Source organism: Marmota flaviventris, chromosome 1 (assembly GCF_047511675.1).
Source record: "Marmota flaviventris isolate mMarFla1 chromosome 1, mMarFla1.hap1, whole genome shotgun sequence".
In the NCBI taxonomy this organism is placed as follows: Eukaryota; Metazoa; Chordata; class Mammalia; order Rodentia; family Sciuridae; genus Marmota; species Marmota flaviventris.
In genome coordinates, this window is record NC_092498.1 from 104,107,043 (window position 1) to 104,118,478 (window position 11,436).

At 36.8% G+C, this 11,436-nt stretch overlaps 1 pseudogene; it reads left to right on the forward strand.

Annotated features, from left to right (window-relative positions):
* The first annotated feature begins 1,694 nt into the window (after positions 1–1,694).
* On the forward strand, positions 1,695–5,755 carry LOC114095177 (thyroid receptor-interacting protein 11 pseudogene; annotated as a pseudogene).
* Positions 5,756–11,436: the final 5,681 nt, after the last annotated feature.

Consider the following 11,436-nt stretch of genomic DNA (forward strand, 5'->3'; position numbering starts at 1 on the left):
TGTGGTCAGTTTAGCCACATGAATGACCCCACTTCTGGTATAATTTTTTGTTTTAGTCAGCTTTTTTGCTGCAGTGACTGAAAGACCTAACCAGCACAATTGTAGAGGAGGAAAAGCTTATTTAGGCTATCAAAATTCAGAAGTCTCAATCCATAGACAACGGACTCCATTCCTTGGGGCTCAAGGTAAAACTGAACATCTTAGCAGAAGAGTATGATGGAAGGAAGTTGCTCACATGATGATCAGAAAGTAGAGAGACAGGTACATCTCCACATGCCAAATATAAGCATATACCCCAAAATCATGCCCCCTGAGGCCCCACCTCCTCCAGATGAATCCCACATGCCTTCAGTTACCACTCAATTAATCCCATCAGACAATTAACTCACTGATGATTAAGACTCTCAAAACCCAATCATTTCTCCTCTAAACCTTCTTGCATATTCTCATACATGAGCTTTTTGGGACACCTCACATCCAAACGATGACAAAACTTCACTTTCTTAAAAACATTTCTGAAAAGCACAAGTCTAATCATGATACTCCTCTGCTTGATAACTTTGGCATTCTTTGTCCAACAGAAATGTATCTCATTCATTCATTAAACTACCATACAACTATTAGTGCATAGCTAATAATAATAGTAAAAAATATACTGAAAATATTCTATGAGGAGTAAATAAAAAATAACAAAGAAAATCTGCAAAGGAAAGAGCTACAATAAAGAAAATGCCAACCAAAGAAAAAACAAGTTAAGCTAAATAGTGAAAATAAACAAAAATGACAAGTAATACAAATCATGCCTTAATAATAACCCTAAATGTTAATGGCCTAAACTCACCAATCAAAATACATAGGCTGGAAGATTGGATTTAAAAAAAAAAATAATAATAATAATAATATGATGCCTCCAAGAGATTCATCTCATAGGAAAAGATGCCCACAGACTGAAGGCGAAAGGTTGGAATAAAATATATCATTCACATGGTCTACATAAACAAGCAGGAGTTTCTATCCTCATATATCAAATAAAGTAGACTTTAAGCCAAAGTTAATAAAAAGAGATAAAGATGAACATTTCATACTACTTAAGGGAACTATACATCAACAAGACATAACAATTATAAATATACATTCCCCAAACCTTGGAGCATCTACATTTATCAAAAAAACTCTTCTTAAGTTCAAGAGTCAAATAGACCACAACACACAAATTCTGGGTAACTTTAACACACCTCTTTCACCACTGGATAGATCTTCCAAGCAAAAGCTAAAAAGAGAATTAAAGAACTCAATAATACAATCAGAAACTCAGACTTAACTGACATATGTAGAACATATCAACCATCAATGAGTGAATACAATTTATTCTCAGCAGCATATGGATCCTTCTTTAAAAAAGACCATATATTATGCCACAAAGCAACTCTTAGCAAATATAAAAAAGTAGAGATACTACCCTGTATTCCATCCAATCACAATGGAATGGAATTAGAAATCAATGATAAACTATAAAATAAAAGATACTCCAACACCTGGGGACTAAATAATATGCTACTCAATGAACAATGGGTTGCAGAAGACATCAAGGAGCAGATTAATTGACCCCGCAGTGCTCAAGGAGGTTCAGAGCAAGTGGATAGAGATTGAGGTGGTTTTCAGAGTGGGTCTAATGGCTCACTGAAATTGTGGAAATGTCATCCTGGTTTAAAGACCTAGGCTCTGGCTTGGGCCACTCCTTGGGTCAGGTGGGGGGCAGCTTGGCTTCCCTCACTGGCCTTATCTCCAACATCACCAATGATGAGGTTCTCGATGATTTTGAGGATGTAGAAGCAGGTTTACCTAATTATTGGAGAAAGAACATTGAAGATACCAAATGGATGATCAGATATGACAATGAAAGGCTTAAAAACACTATTGTACTGAGCTGGAAGAAAGGTATGTAGCATCTGAGCTACGGATCCAACATCAATCTGCAAATTACTGAAGTGAATTCGAAGAGAAAGAAGTAGAAAGCAGACAACTTAAAGCAAGACAGTTTGCACTACAAGATGAGTTGTCCACACTGCAGTCAGTACATTCAGGAGCTGTTGTTACACCAGCAATGACTGCCCCGTTTTCATTCGGTAATAAGATCAGTCATTTTTCAGCTTTTCCTGGTGATGACATGGACTTCAGAACAACAAGAAATAAACAATTGAAGTTTCAAGACTTGAATCTCAAGTTGGCCATTGGAGGGATATAGCTCAGGCACAGGCAACACATAATTCTGATCAAAGTGAAATCTGCAAACTACAAAATACTATTAAGGTACTTGAACAAAACCAAAGTCAAGACCTCAATTATCATCAAGAGAAAATGTCAGTTTTGCAGAATGCACATCAACAGAAACTGGCAGAGATAAGTCGCTGGTATCGAGAGGAATTAAATGACTATGAAGAAAGGATTGAAAAACTTGAAAATCAGTTACAACAAGGTGACTCAGGAGTTACAGTAACTGATGAGTCTAAAATCAGTGAGATGGAAAAAACTATTCAGGTTCTACAAACTTGAGAAATTAGAGTCTGCAACAAAGATGGGAGAACTTGAGGATCAAATAAAAGATATAAATAAAAAAATATCTTTGGCAGAAAATGACAGAGACACCTTGAAGAGAGAAAAAGAGCAGCTCAGTGTGGAGAAGTGACAAATAATTGAACAGTGTGAAACCTTGAAGCTGGAATGTAGTCAATTGCAGCCTTCTGTGATGGAGCAGAAAGATGAGGAAATTGGGAATTTGTGGAAAACCAGTGAACAAATAAAAGCCCATTTGCAGGAAGATGCACACAACACTCAAGCAGACAATTCTGATAGTTTTCAAGAAACTAAAAAAAAAAAAAAAAAAAAAAAAAAAGCCTTCCTATAGAAAATGGAAGTGAAAAACATGACCTGTATAACTATGAAACTGATGAAACTGAAAAATTAGTGAAAAGAATCCAAGAATGAGAACTTAAGATTCAACTTCTAAATGAAAAGAACATATATTTAACCAGACAGATTGATCAGCTATCCAAAGATGAAGTTGCTAAACTCACTCAAGTTATCCATCAGGAAGATATGGAGATACAAGCTCTTCAGGCTAAAATTTATTCAGGTTCCTACACCCAGGATGTCGTTACCCTTTAGGAGCAACTGCAGACCTTCACTATGGAAAGAGACCAAATATTAGCTGTTTTGAATGAGAAGACAAAAGAAAATACCCAACTGCAAACAGAACATCAGAAAATGAAGGATACAGTCACTGCCAAAGCAGCAACCCTCATCAGCTTCAAAAAGAAAATAAAAAAATTGTCCACCAAATTTGCAAATAGTGATCAAGGTATGTTTAGAGAAACTCTGCAGAATTTATCTTACATCATTAGAGAAAAAGACATTGAAATAGATGCACTAAGTCAGAAATCTCAGACTTTATTTGAAGTTTTACGAACCTCTGGCACTAGTCATGAGGTTCGAGGTGTTAATAGTCATCAGTTCAAGGAGCTCCTACAAGAACGTGATGAATTAAAACAGCAAGTGAAAAAAAGGAGGAATGAAAACTACAGGTAATGACAACCATCCAAAACCTGCATCATGAGTCAGCCCAATATGAGGAAGACCTTCTTCAACTTGAAGCCCAAGTTTTGGTTGTCAGTGATAACAGTTCTAAATTAGAAGCAGACAACACTGGCTTCATCCAATGTTATGAGCTGAAGGAAACCAAACTCAAACATTTTGGGCACAAATTAGGCCAGTGCCTAGGGCAAGTTTGCAGCACCAAAGATCTCTTTTTAGGAAAACTTGATATGATTACATCCCATCTGTTGTCTGCCTCATCACTTACCTCCCAGTCAGCAGAGGTCGAAGAGCTGAGAAAATCACTGCAAGAAAAAGAGGCCACCATTAAGGACCTCCAGGAGAATAACCACAGGTTTTCTGATGTAACTGCTCTTACCTCCAAGAGAGAAAAGAAAGAACATGAACAAAATTAAAGATCTCAAGGAAAAACAAGATCTGTTATAAAATTACTGAAAGAAAAAGACCTCTTAATCCAAGCCAAAAGTGATCAGTTACTTTCTTCAAATGCAAAGTTCACTAACAAAGTGAATGAAAATGAGTTGTTGAGGTAAGCAATAACAAACCTCAAGGAGAGAATATTAATTTTAGAAATGAACATTTCTCAACTAAAAGGGGAGAATGAAAAAATAATAGAAACATCCAAAGAAAAGGAAATGGAATATCAAGAATTACAAGAGATGAACATGAAGTTCTCTATGATGCTGCGAGAACAAGAGTTCAGGTACCAGTCAATGAAAGAGAAAGTGCTTGCCTTTGAGCAACTGTTAGGAGAAAAAGAACAGGGCAAGGCTGGGGAATTAAATCAGCTTTTAAATGCAGTTGAATCAATGCAGGAAAAGACCATTCTGTGTCAGCAGTAGACAGACCAACTCACTTTGTCCCTAAAGAACAAACAGATGGAAAAAGTACCCTCCAGCAAGAGGTTCAACACTTACATGACAAAGAATTATATTTAAATCAGGAGGTACAAAGCCTGAGGAGCCATCTTCTAGAATCTGAAGATTCTTACAGCTGGGAAATTTGGGCTGCAGAGAAGAGAGAGATGAACCTGAGAAAGAAAGTCACACTATTGGAGGAAAAGCTACTTTCCTCTTCTAATGCAAGTCATCCAGCCAGTGTGCAGGTAGAGTCCCTACAGAAACAGGTGTGTTTACTCTCCCAAGAGAGGGATGAGAATGCACTGCAGCTTTTGCTCTACCAGGAACAAGGAAAGCAGTATGCCATGTCATTAACTAACCTGCAAATGGTTCTAGAGCATTTCCAACAAGAAGAAAAAGCTGTGTATTCAGCTGAATTAGAAAAGGAAAGACAACATATAACCGAATGGAAGGAAAAGGCAAAAAATCTAGAAAGAGAGGTATTATTATCATTACAGGAACGTTTGGATGAAGCCAATGGTGTGTTGGATTCAGAAACCAGACTTACACAACAGTTACATCTAAAAGAAGAACAGATTGAAGGACTTAAAAAGCACAATGAGCTCCAACAAGAAATGCTGAATGATGCACAAAAGAAATTGATGAACTCGGAAAATGGTACAGAAGGAAAAGTGGACAAAGCCCTAATGAGAAACCTGTTCATTGGGCATTTCCAGACACCAAAAAGTAAACGTCATGAAGTGTTACAGTTAATGGGAAGCATCCTGGACATTCAAAAGGAGGATATGGAGCAGTTGTTGAATGGAGATGATGGTGGTGTTACTAAGTGGATGACTCCTTGGCTTGGAGGAGGATCAAAAAATGTTCCCAGCACATCTTTGAGACCAAATGAGCTATGTCTGCTTAATAGTTCTTTTCAGAACTTTTTGTTAAATTTCTGGAAACAGAATCTCCTTCATTTGTTCCACCACCCAAACTTTCTGCTCGTGCCATGAAACGTCTAGACTCCAGAGGAAGGAGAAAGGAAGGTGAGAATGTACCAAGAAGTTTGAAAGATGCAGTAGAATTCAGAGCTGGTAGAAGAGCAAGCGGCTGTGAATCCATTCTTGGCACCACGTTCTGCGGCTGTGCCACTGATTAGCCTAGCTGGACTTGGACCTGGTGGACCTGGGAATCCCCTTTTGAATCCCATCGCAGACTTCATGCCCACCTTTACTCCATTGCTAGTGTACCCCAACAATAGTGTCAGGGTTGTACTAAAGGACCTTATAAGTAATAGGTGATTCTCAAGCCAGAGATGATTTCACACTTTGAAGAAGCCATAAACACTTTTGTACTTTTTACAAAGTGGCCTTTTCGAAAAGGAGTCATGTATTTGCAGGGAAAAAGAAAAAGAAAAAAGTTGATATAAAGAGCTAACAGGTATTTTGACTCCCCCTCCCTCCCTTTTTTTTTTTTGGTGTGTATTTTTTTTTTTTTTGGCTGTAGCACTTATTAAAATTTTGTTCTTATATTATGAGGTAATCAACAGCAATAATAACTATAGATAAAAATGACTCATTTATATAACAGAAAAGAAGAAAACTCCAACCCATATGAAAAAGATATATACTTCAGAATTTGGGCTATATGAAAACAAAATGTGATGTAGCAAAGTTGTGAATTCTTTAGTTTATAAAAGAAAGCACTGTATAACTAGTAAAAGAAAATTACAGTGGGAGGGACTGAACATGAAGTTTAGTAGATAATTTCTAAGATTCTTTTAATCATTTAAATTATTTTATTAATTTAATCAATTAATTTTATTTATGAACTTCATAAATTAATTGATATTAAATTTTGATTTATATTTAAATTTTATTGAATTTTATTAAAATTAATTTGGTAAAATTAATTTAAATAAATTTTAATATAAATCAATTTAATATTATATAGTTTAACTTGCAATTAATTTTGATAAAATGTTCTCAATGGTTTTAGAAGTTGCAGGTGTCAGAGAAGTATTTGCTATATATTCTACTATTTTTTTCTTCTCGATTTTCACCTAACTTGAGCTGGAAACTTTTGATTTATCCTTTATCTTAATTAAGATAAAAAGTGAAGACAAAATACCTAGTGGCTATATAGATCAGCTTTTTCTTTCAATTTTAAATTTTCTCTCAGTTTCAGCTTCTTTATTTGATTTTCAAGTTCCTTTAGGATAGAAACATGAGGTTTATCTTTTAAAATCTCAAGCAATTTACAATTAGAAAAGAAAGGACTACTCATGGCTTCTTTAAGTAGTTCACAAAGTAGACCTGAAGCAAATATTAATCATCTTTAGAAGAATTTGTATCAAAAGGCTGAGAACAAGATTTCCCACACCAGTCCCCTACAGCTATGCAAATGTGGTTCTCTGTGATTTCATGATGCATATAGGTTGATGTGATGACCACCACAACAGCCACCAGACACACTTGCATCCTAAGGATCAGTGAAATCACCTCCTTGCACCAGCACCAGCTGTTTAGAACTTAAGAATTTTTTTACCAGCCCATTATTAAAAAAATCCTGACTTGAGGCTTAAGTGAATGAGGATGTTCATATTTATACTTTGAAGTGGTACACTGAAGACCTTTTTCTTGCAGATTTTGTCAATGTAGCTATGCCTTAGAAAGAGAAACATTTGTGTAGCAAGAAAATGTAAAAACAAGTTGAGTTCAAATATATAAAGAGCTCTAGCTCCAACTAGAGTGAAATTTGATTGTCAAATTGCTGTGATTACTGTATATTTGTAATGTATTTGGGAGACTGGAAGTTTTGATTATGTGTTGATGGATAAAATTTGTTTTTCCAAAAAATTAACAGGCCAAACTGATTCACACAATGTCAACTTTCTTCTTAGCTAACTTATTTAAATTGCCATTCTTCCATACATTATAAAGGATGTCCCATAAGAGTTCATATGAGAAATGTTCAATTGCCCCCTGAGCTCTGCCCAGTTGGCATCATAGATGCTCCTCTACTTAACCCCACCATAAATGAAAACATCTCAAATTGAAAATGCACATACCACACCACGTGCCTAGAAGCACAGTGCTCTGCAGTGTGCTGCTTGCTTCCCCTGATGATCCTGTCACTGATGGGGAGCTGCCACTCACTGCTGCTGCCCCCACCAAGAGGGTGTTGTGCTGCATATTGCTAGCCTAGGACAAAGGAAAATCCAAAATCTAAAGTACGAATTCTACTGGACATGTCTTACTTTTGAATTAATAAGACTTTGAAATATCTTTTTCAAAAAATAAAAGCATTTTTAGCTATGGTTATAATTATATTAGAGCCTTTATCTGTTTTCCAGCTTATTTAGCTATCTCCTATAAGGATGAAAGAGTTACCCCAATTACTTTCATATTACATAGGAAATTCATAGATTTACAACTCTTGTGTATGTGGTTCTCTGCGATTTCATCATGCATATAGGTTGAAGTGACCACCACCATCAGAGCCACAAGACACCCTTGCATCCTAAGGATCACTAAACTCACTTCATTGCACCAGCTCCAGCTGTTTGCAACTTAAGAATAAGACTATTTCTTTAATTTTTATAAGCCCATTATAAAATATCCTGACTTGAAGTTTAATTGTGTGAGGATGTTCATATTTATACTTTGAAGTTGTACATTGAAGAATATTTTCTTGCAGATTTTGACAGTGTATATGCCTTAGAAATAAAAACCTTTATTCTTTTTATGCCATATTTCTTGAATGTTCTGCTCATGGTTTCATACTCTTTACACTGTGTGTTCTACATTCTTTTTAAAAATTATATATGTTGAATTCACTGTCTGAGGTCCTGTCTTCCAAGAGGTCTAATCTGTTGGTGATGCTTTCAATTGAACTTTTTAATTTGTTTTATTGTTTCTTTCATTTCAAGGATTTTTTTTTCTAGAATCTCTATCTCCCTACTGAAGTAATCTTTTGCTTCCAATATTTGTGTTGTTTATGTAGCTCTTTGTCAAAATGATCTTTTGCTGCCTGTATTTGGTCTTTTATCTCATCCTTTAATTTTCAGAACATTTTCATTATGTACATCCTGAACTCTTTCTGTCATCTTCTGCTGTGCTGGCCATGGATTCTAATAATGTGGTGTCTTGATTTGTTTGTGGCCCTTTCTTCCCTTGTCCTTTCATAGTGCTGGTGTGTCTTCCCTTCTAGCACTGTGGATCCTAGGCAATACCGTTTTTACCTTACAGGCTTACAGTGCCTCTGTAGGGATCACCTCATTTGAGGTGAAGGACAATGTTATCAGATCCTAATATAAGCCATATACACCCTAAAAACCAATGTTTGCAAATAAGATGTTTACATTTGGTCACAATGTACAGATATTGTGAATTCAGTTATTATCTACAATATACCCAGTAGGTTTGTAAAAGGGTTTATAGCTTCTGATGGTAGAAAAAGAAGTGGGGATGGGGGGGGGGGTAAGATGATATGCTGAAGAGGTAGGAGATGAGGATACAGAGTTGTTGTATCTTAGGAAGTGTGAAAGAGAAATCTAAAGAAGAAGATTAGCAGCAGAAGAAAGAAGAGGAAGTAAATTTGGGTAAACAAGTAAGTGGGAAGACAAGAGAGTACATAAAACAAACACACACACACACACACACACATATATATATATATATATATATATATATATATATATATATATATCAAGAAAAATAAAAAATGTTAAAGTAGCAGAAATTGGTGGAAAAAAGAAGAATAAAAAAAATCTACAACACCACTGCAACATACTATTCAGAAGTCCCAGTCCTCAAAGTCCTAATTCATGCAAAGTACTTGGAAATACATATGTTGGGGATGTGAGGTGGCCAGAGGGAAAAAAATCTTGAATGAAGACACAGGGCTTGTTTTGGTTTGAGATGAGTATCTTTCCTGTTTCCCTTCTCATCCAATAGGTGGAGTCATCTGTTGTTAGCTGGTATCTCTGCCCTCAGGATGATGAATGTAACCATGGTGCCATTGTGCCAGGTTAGCAGCTGCTGGGGAGAGAGGGAGTTAGAAACTGGGTACCTGGAAGATGGTGATGAAGTTGACCCAAGATGGAGGCTCTTGCTTTCAGAAGTGCGGTGTTGGGTCAGGTAGGGGGAGCCAGGCAATGGTGTTGGATGATGAGTTTAGCCACAAGCTCTGTGACTTGCAGTGTGGGCTGACTTCAGAGCTTGTGTGAAATTCCCGGATGCAGGCAGGCTACTGCACATAGAGGGCTGTGTCCACTGCTGCTGAGTCCGAAGAAGGCAGTGACCAGGGGAACCCCACTTAGATAGATGGGGGTCTACACAGGGAGGATGTTCTGAGTTCCTACTCATGGGAAGCTGCTAGGTGTCCTACATGAAAGCGGCACAATGCTTTCTGCTTAAGTGTGTGGCTGAAAGTTCTTCACGAGTGCTGCTGCCATCTCTGATGGCCTCCCTGGGGTTCTCAGTAGTCCTTGTGGGCGAGTAGCTGGGAGACCTCTGCTGCTGAGGTCTGGAGCCCTAGACGGGTGCAGGGGGGCAGGAAGATTGCTTGCAGAGAAGCAGTATTCTCACTACTTGCATCCCAGGTCATGGAGCAACGCAGAATGCTGCCTCCCTCTGGCCCGCCATCCTGAATCCAGAAATAGAAACATTTATATAGCAAGAAAAGGTGAAAACAAGACTAGTCCAAATATGTAAAGAGGTCTGGCTCCAACTAGAGCAAAATTTGATTGTCAATTGTGCTGTGATTAACTGTATATTTCTAATGTATTTGGGAGAATGGAAGTTTTGATTATGTGTTGATGGTTAAAACTTGTTTTTCCAAAAAATTAACAGGTGACACTGTGTGAAACAGTGTCACCTCTCTTCTTAACTAACTTATTTATATTGCCATTCTTCCATACATTGAAAAGGAAGTTCCCATAGCAGTTCATATGAGAAATGATCAACTGCCTCCTGAGCTCTGCCTAGTTGGCATCATAGACACTCCTCTACTTAACTCCACCATACACAATTTAAACAGATCAATTTCAAGCAAGGAAATAGAGGACGCCATCAGTAGCCTACCAACCAAGAAAAGCCCAGGATTGGAGGGATACCCAGATGAGTTCTATAAGACATTTAAAGAAGAACTAACACCAATGTTTCTCAAATTATTTCATGAAATATAAAAAGAGGGAACACTTCCAAACACATTCTATGAGGCCAATATTACTCTGACTCCAAAACCAGACAAAGAAACAGCAAAGAAAGAAAACTTCAGACCAATATCACTAATGAATATAGATGCAAAAATTCTCAATACAATTCTGGCAAATTGAATTAAAAAACATATCAAAAAGATAGTGCACCATGATCCAGTGGGGTTTATTCCAGGGATGCAAGGTTGGTTCAACATACAGAAATCAATAAATGTAATTCATCACATCAATAGACTTAAAGAATCATAGGATCATCTCAATAGATGCAGAGAAAGCATTTGAAAAGGTGCACCCCTTCATGTTCAAAACACTAGAAAACCTAGGGCTATCAGTTACATACCCTAACATTGTAAAGACTATCTATGCTAAGCCCCTCGCCAAACATCATTCTAAATGGAGAAAAATTGAAAGCCCTCCCTCTAATAACTAGAACAGGACAGGGATGCCCTTTTTCACTACTTTTAACATAGTTCTTGAAACTAGCCATAGCAATTAGACAGATGAAAGAAATTAAAGAGATACAGACAAGAAAAGAACTCAAATTATCATTTTTTGCAGATGATGATTGTATATCTAGAAGATCCAAAACAAAAAATCTTCTGCCAATAATAAATTAATTCAGAAAAGTAGTTGGATATAAAATCAACTCCATAAATAAAAGGCATTTCTGTACATCAGTGACAAATCCACACTTTGTGAAAGTGAAACTAGGAAAACCACCCCATTTACAATAGCCTCAAAAAACAAACAAACAAACCAACC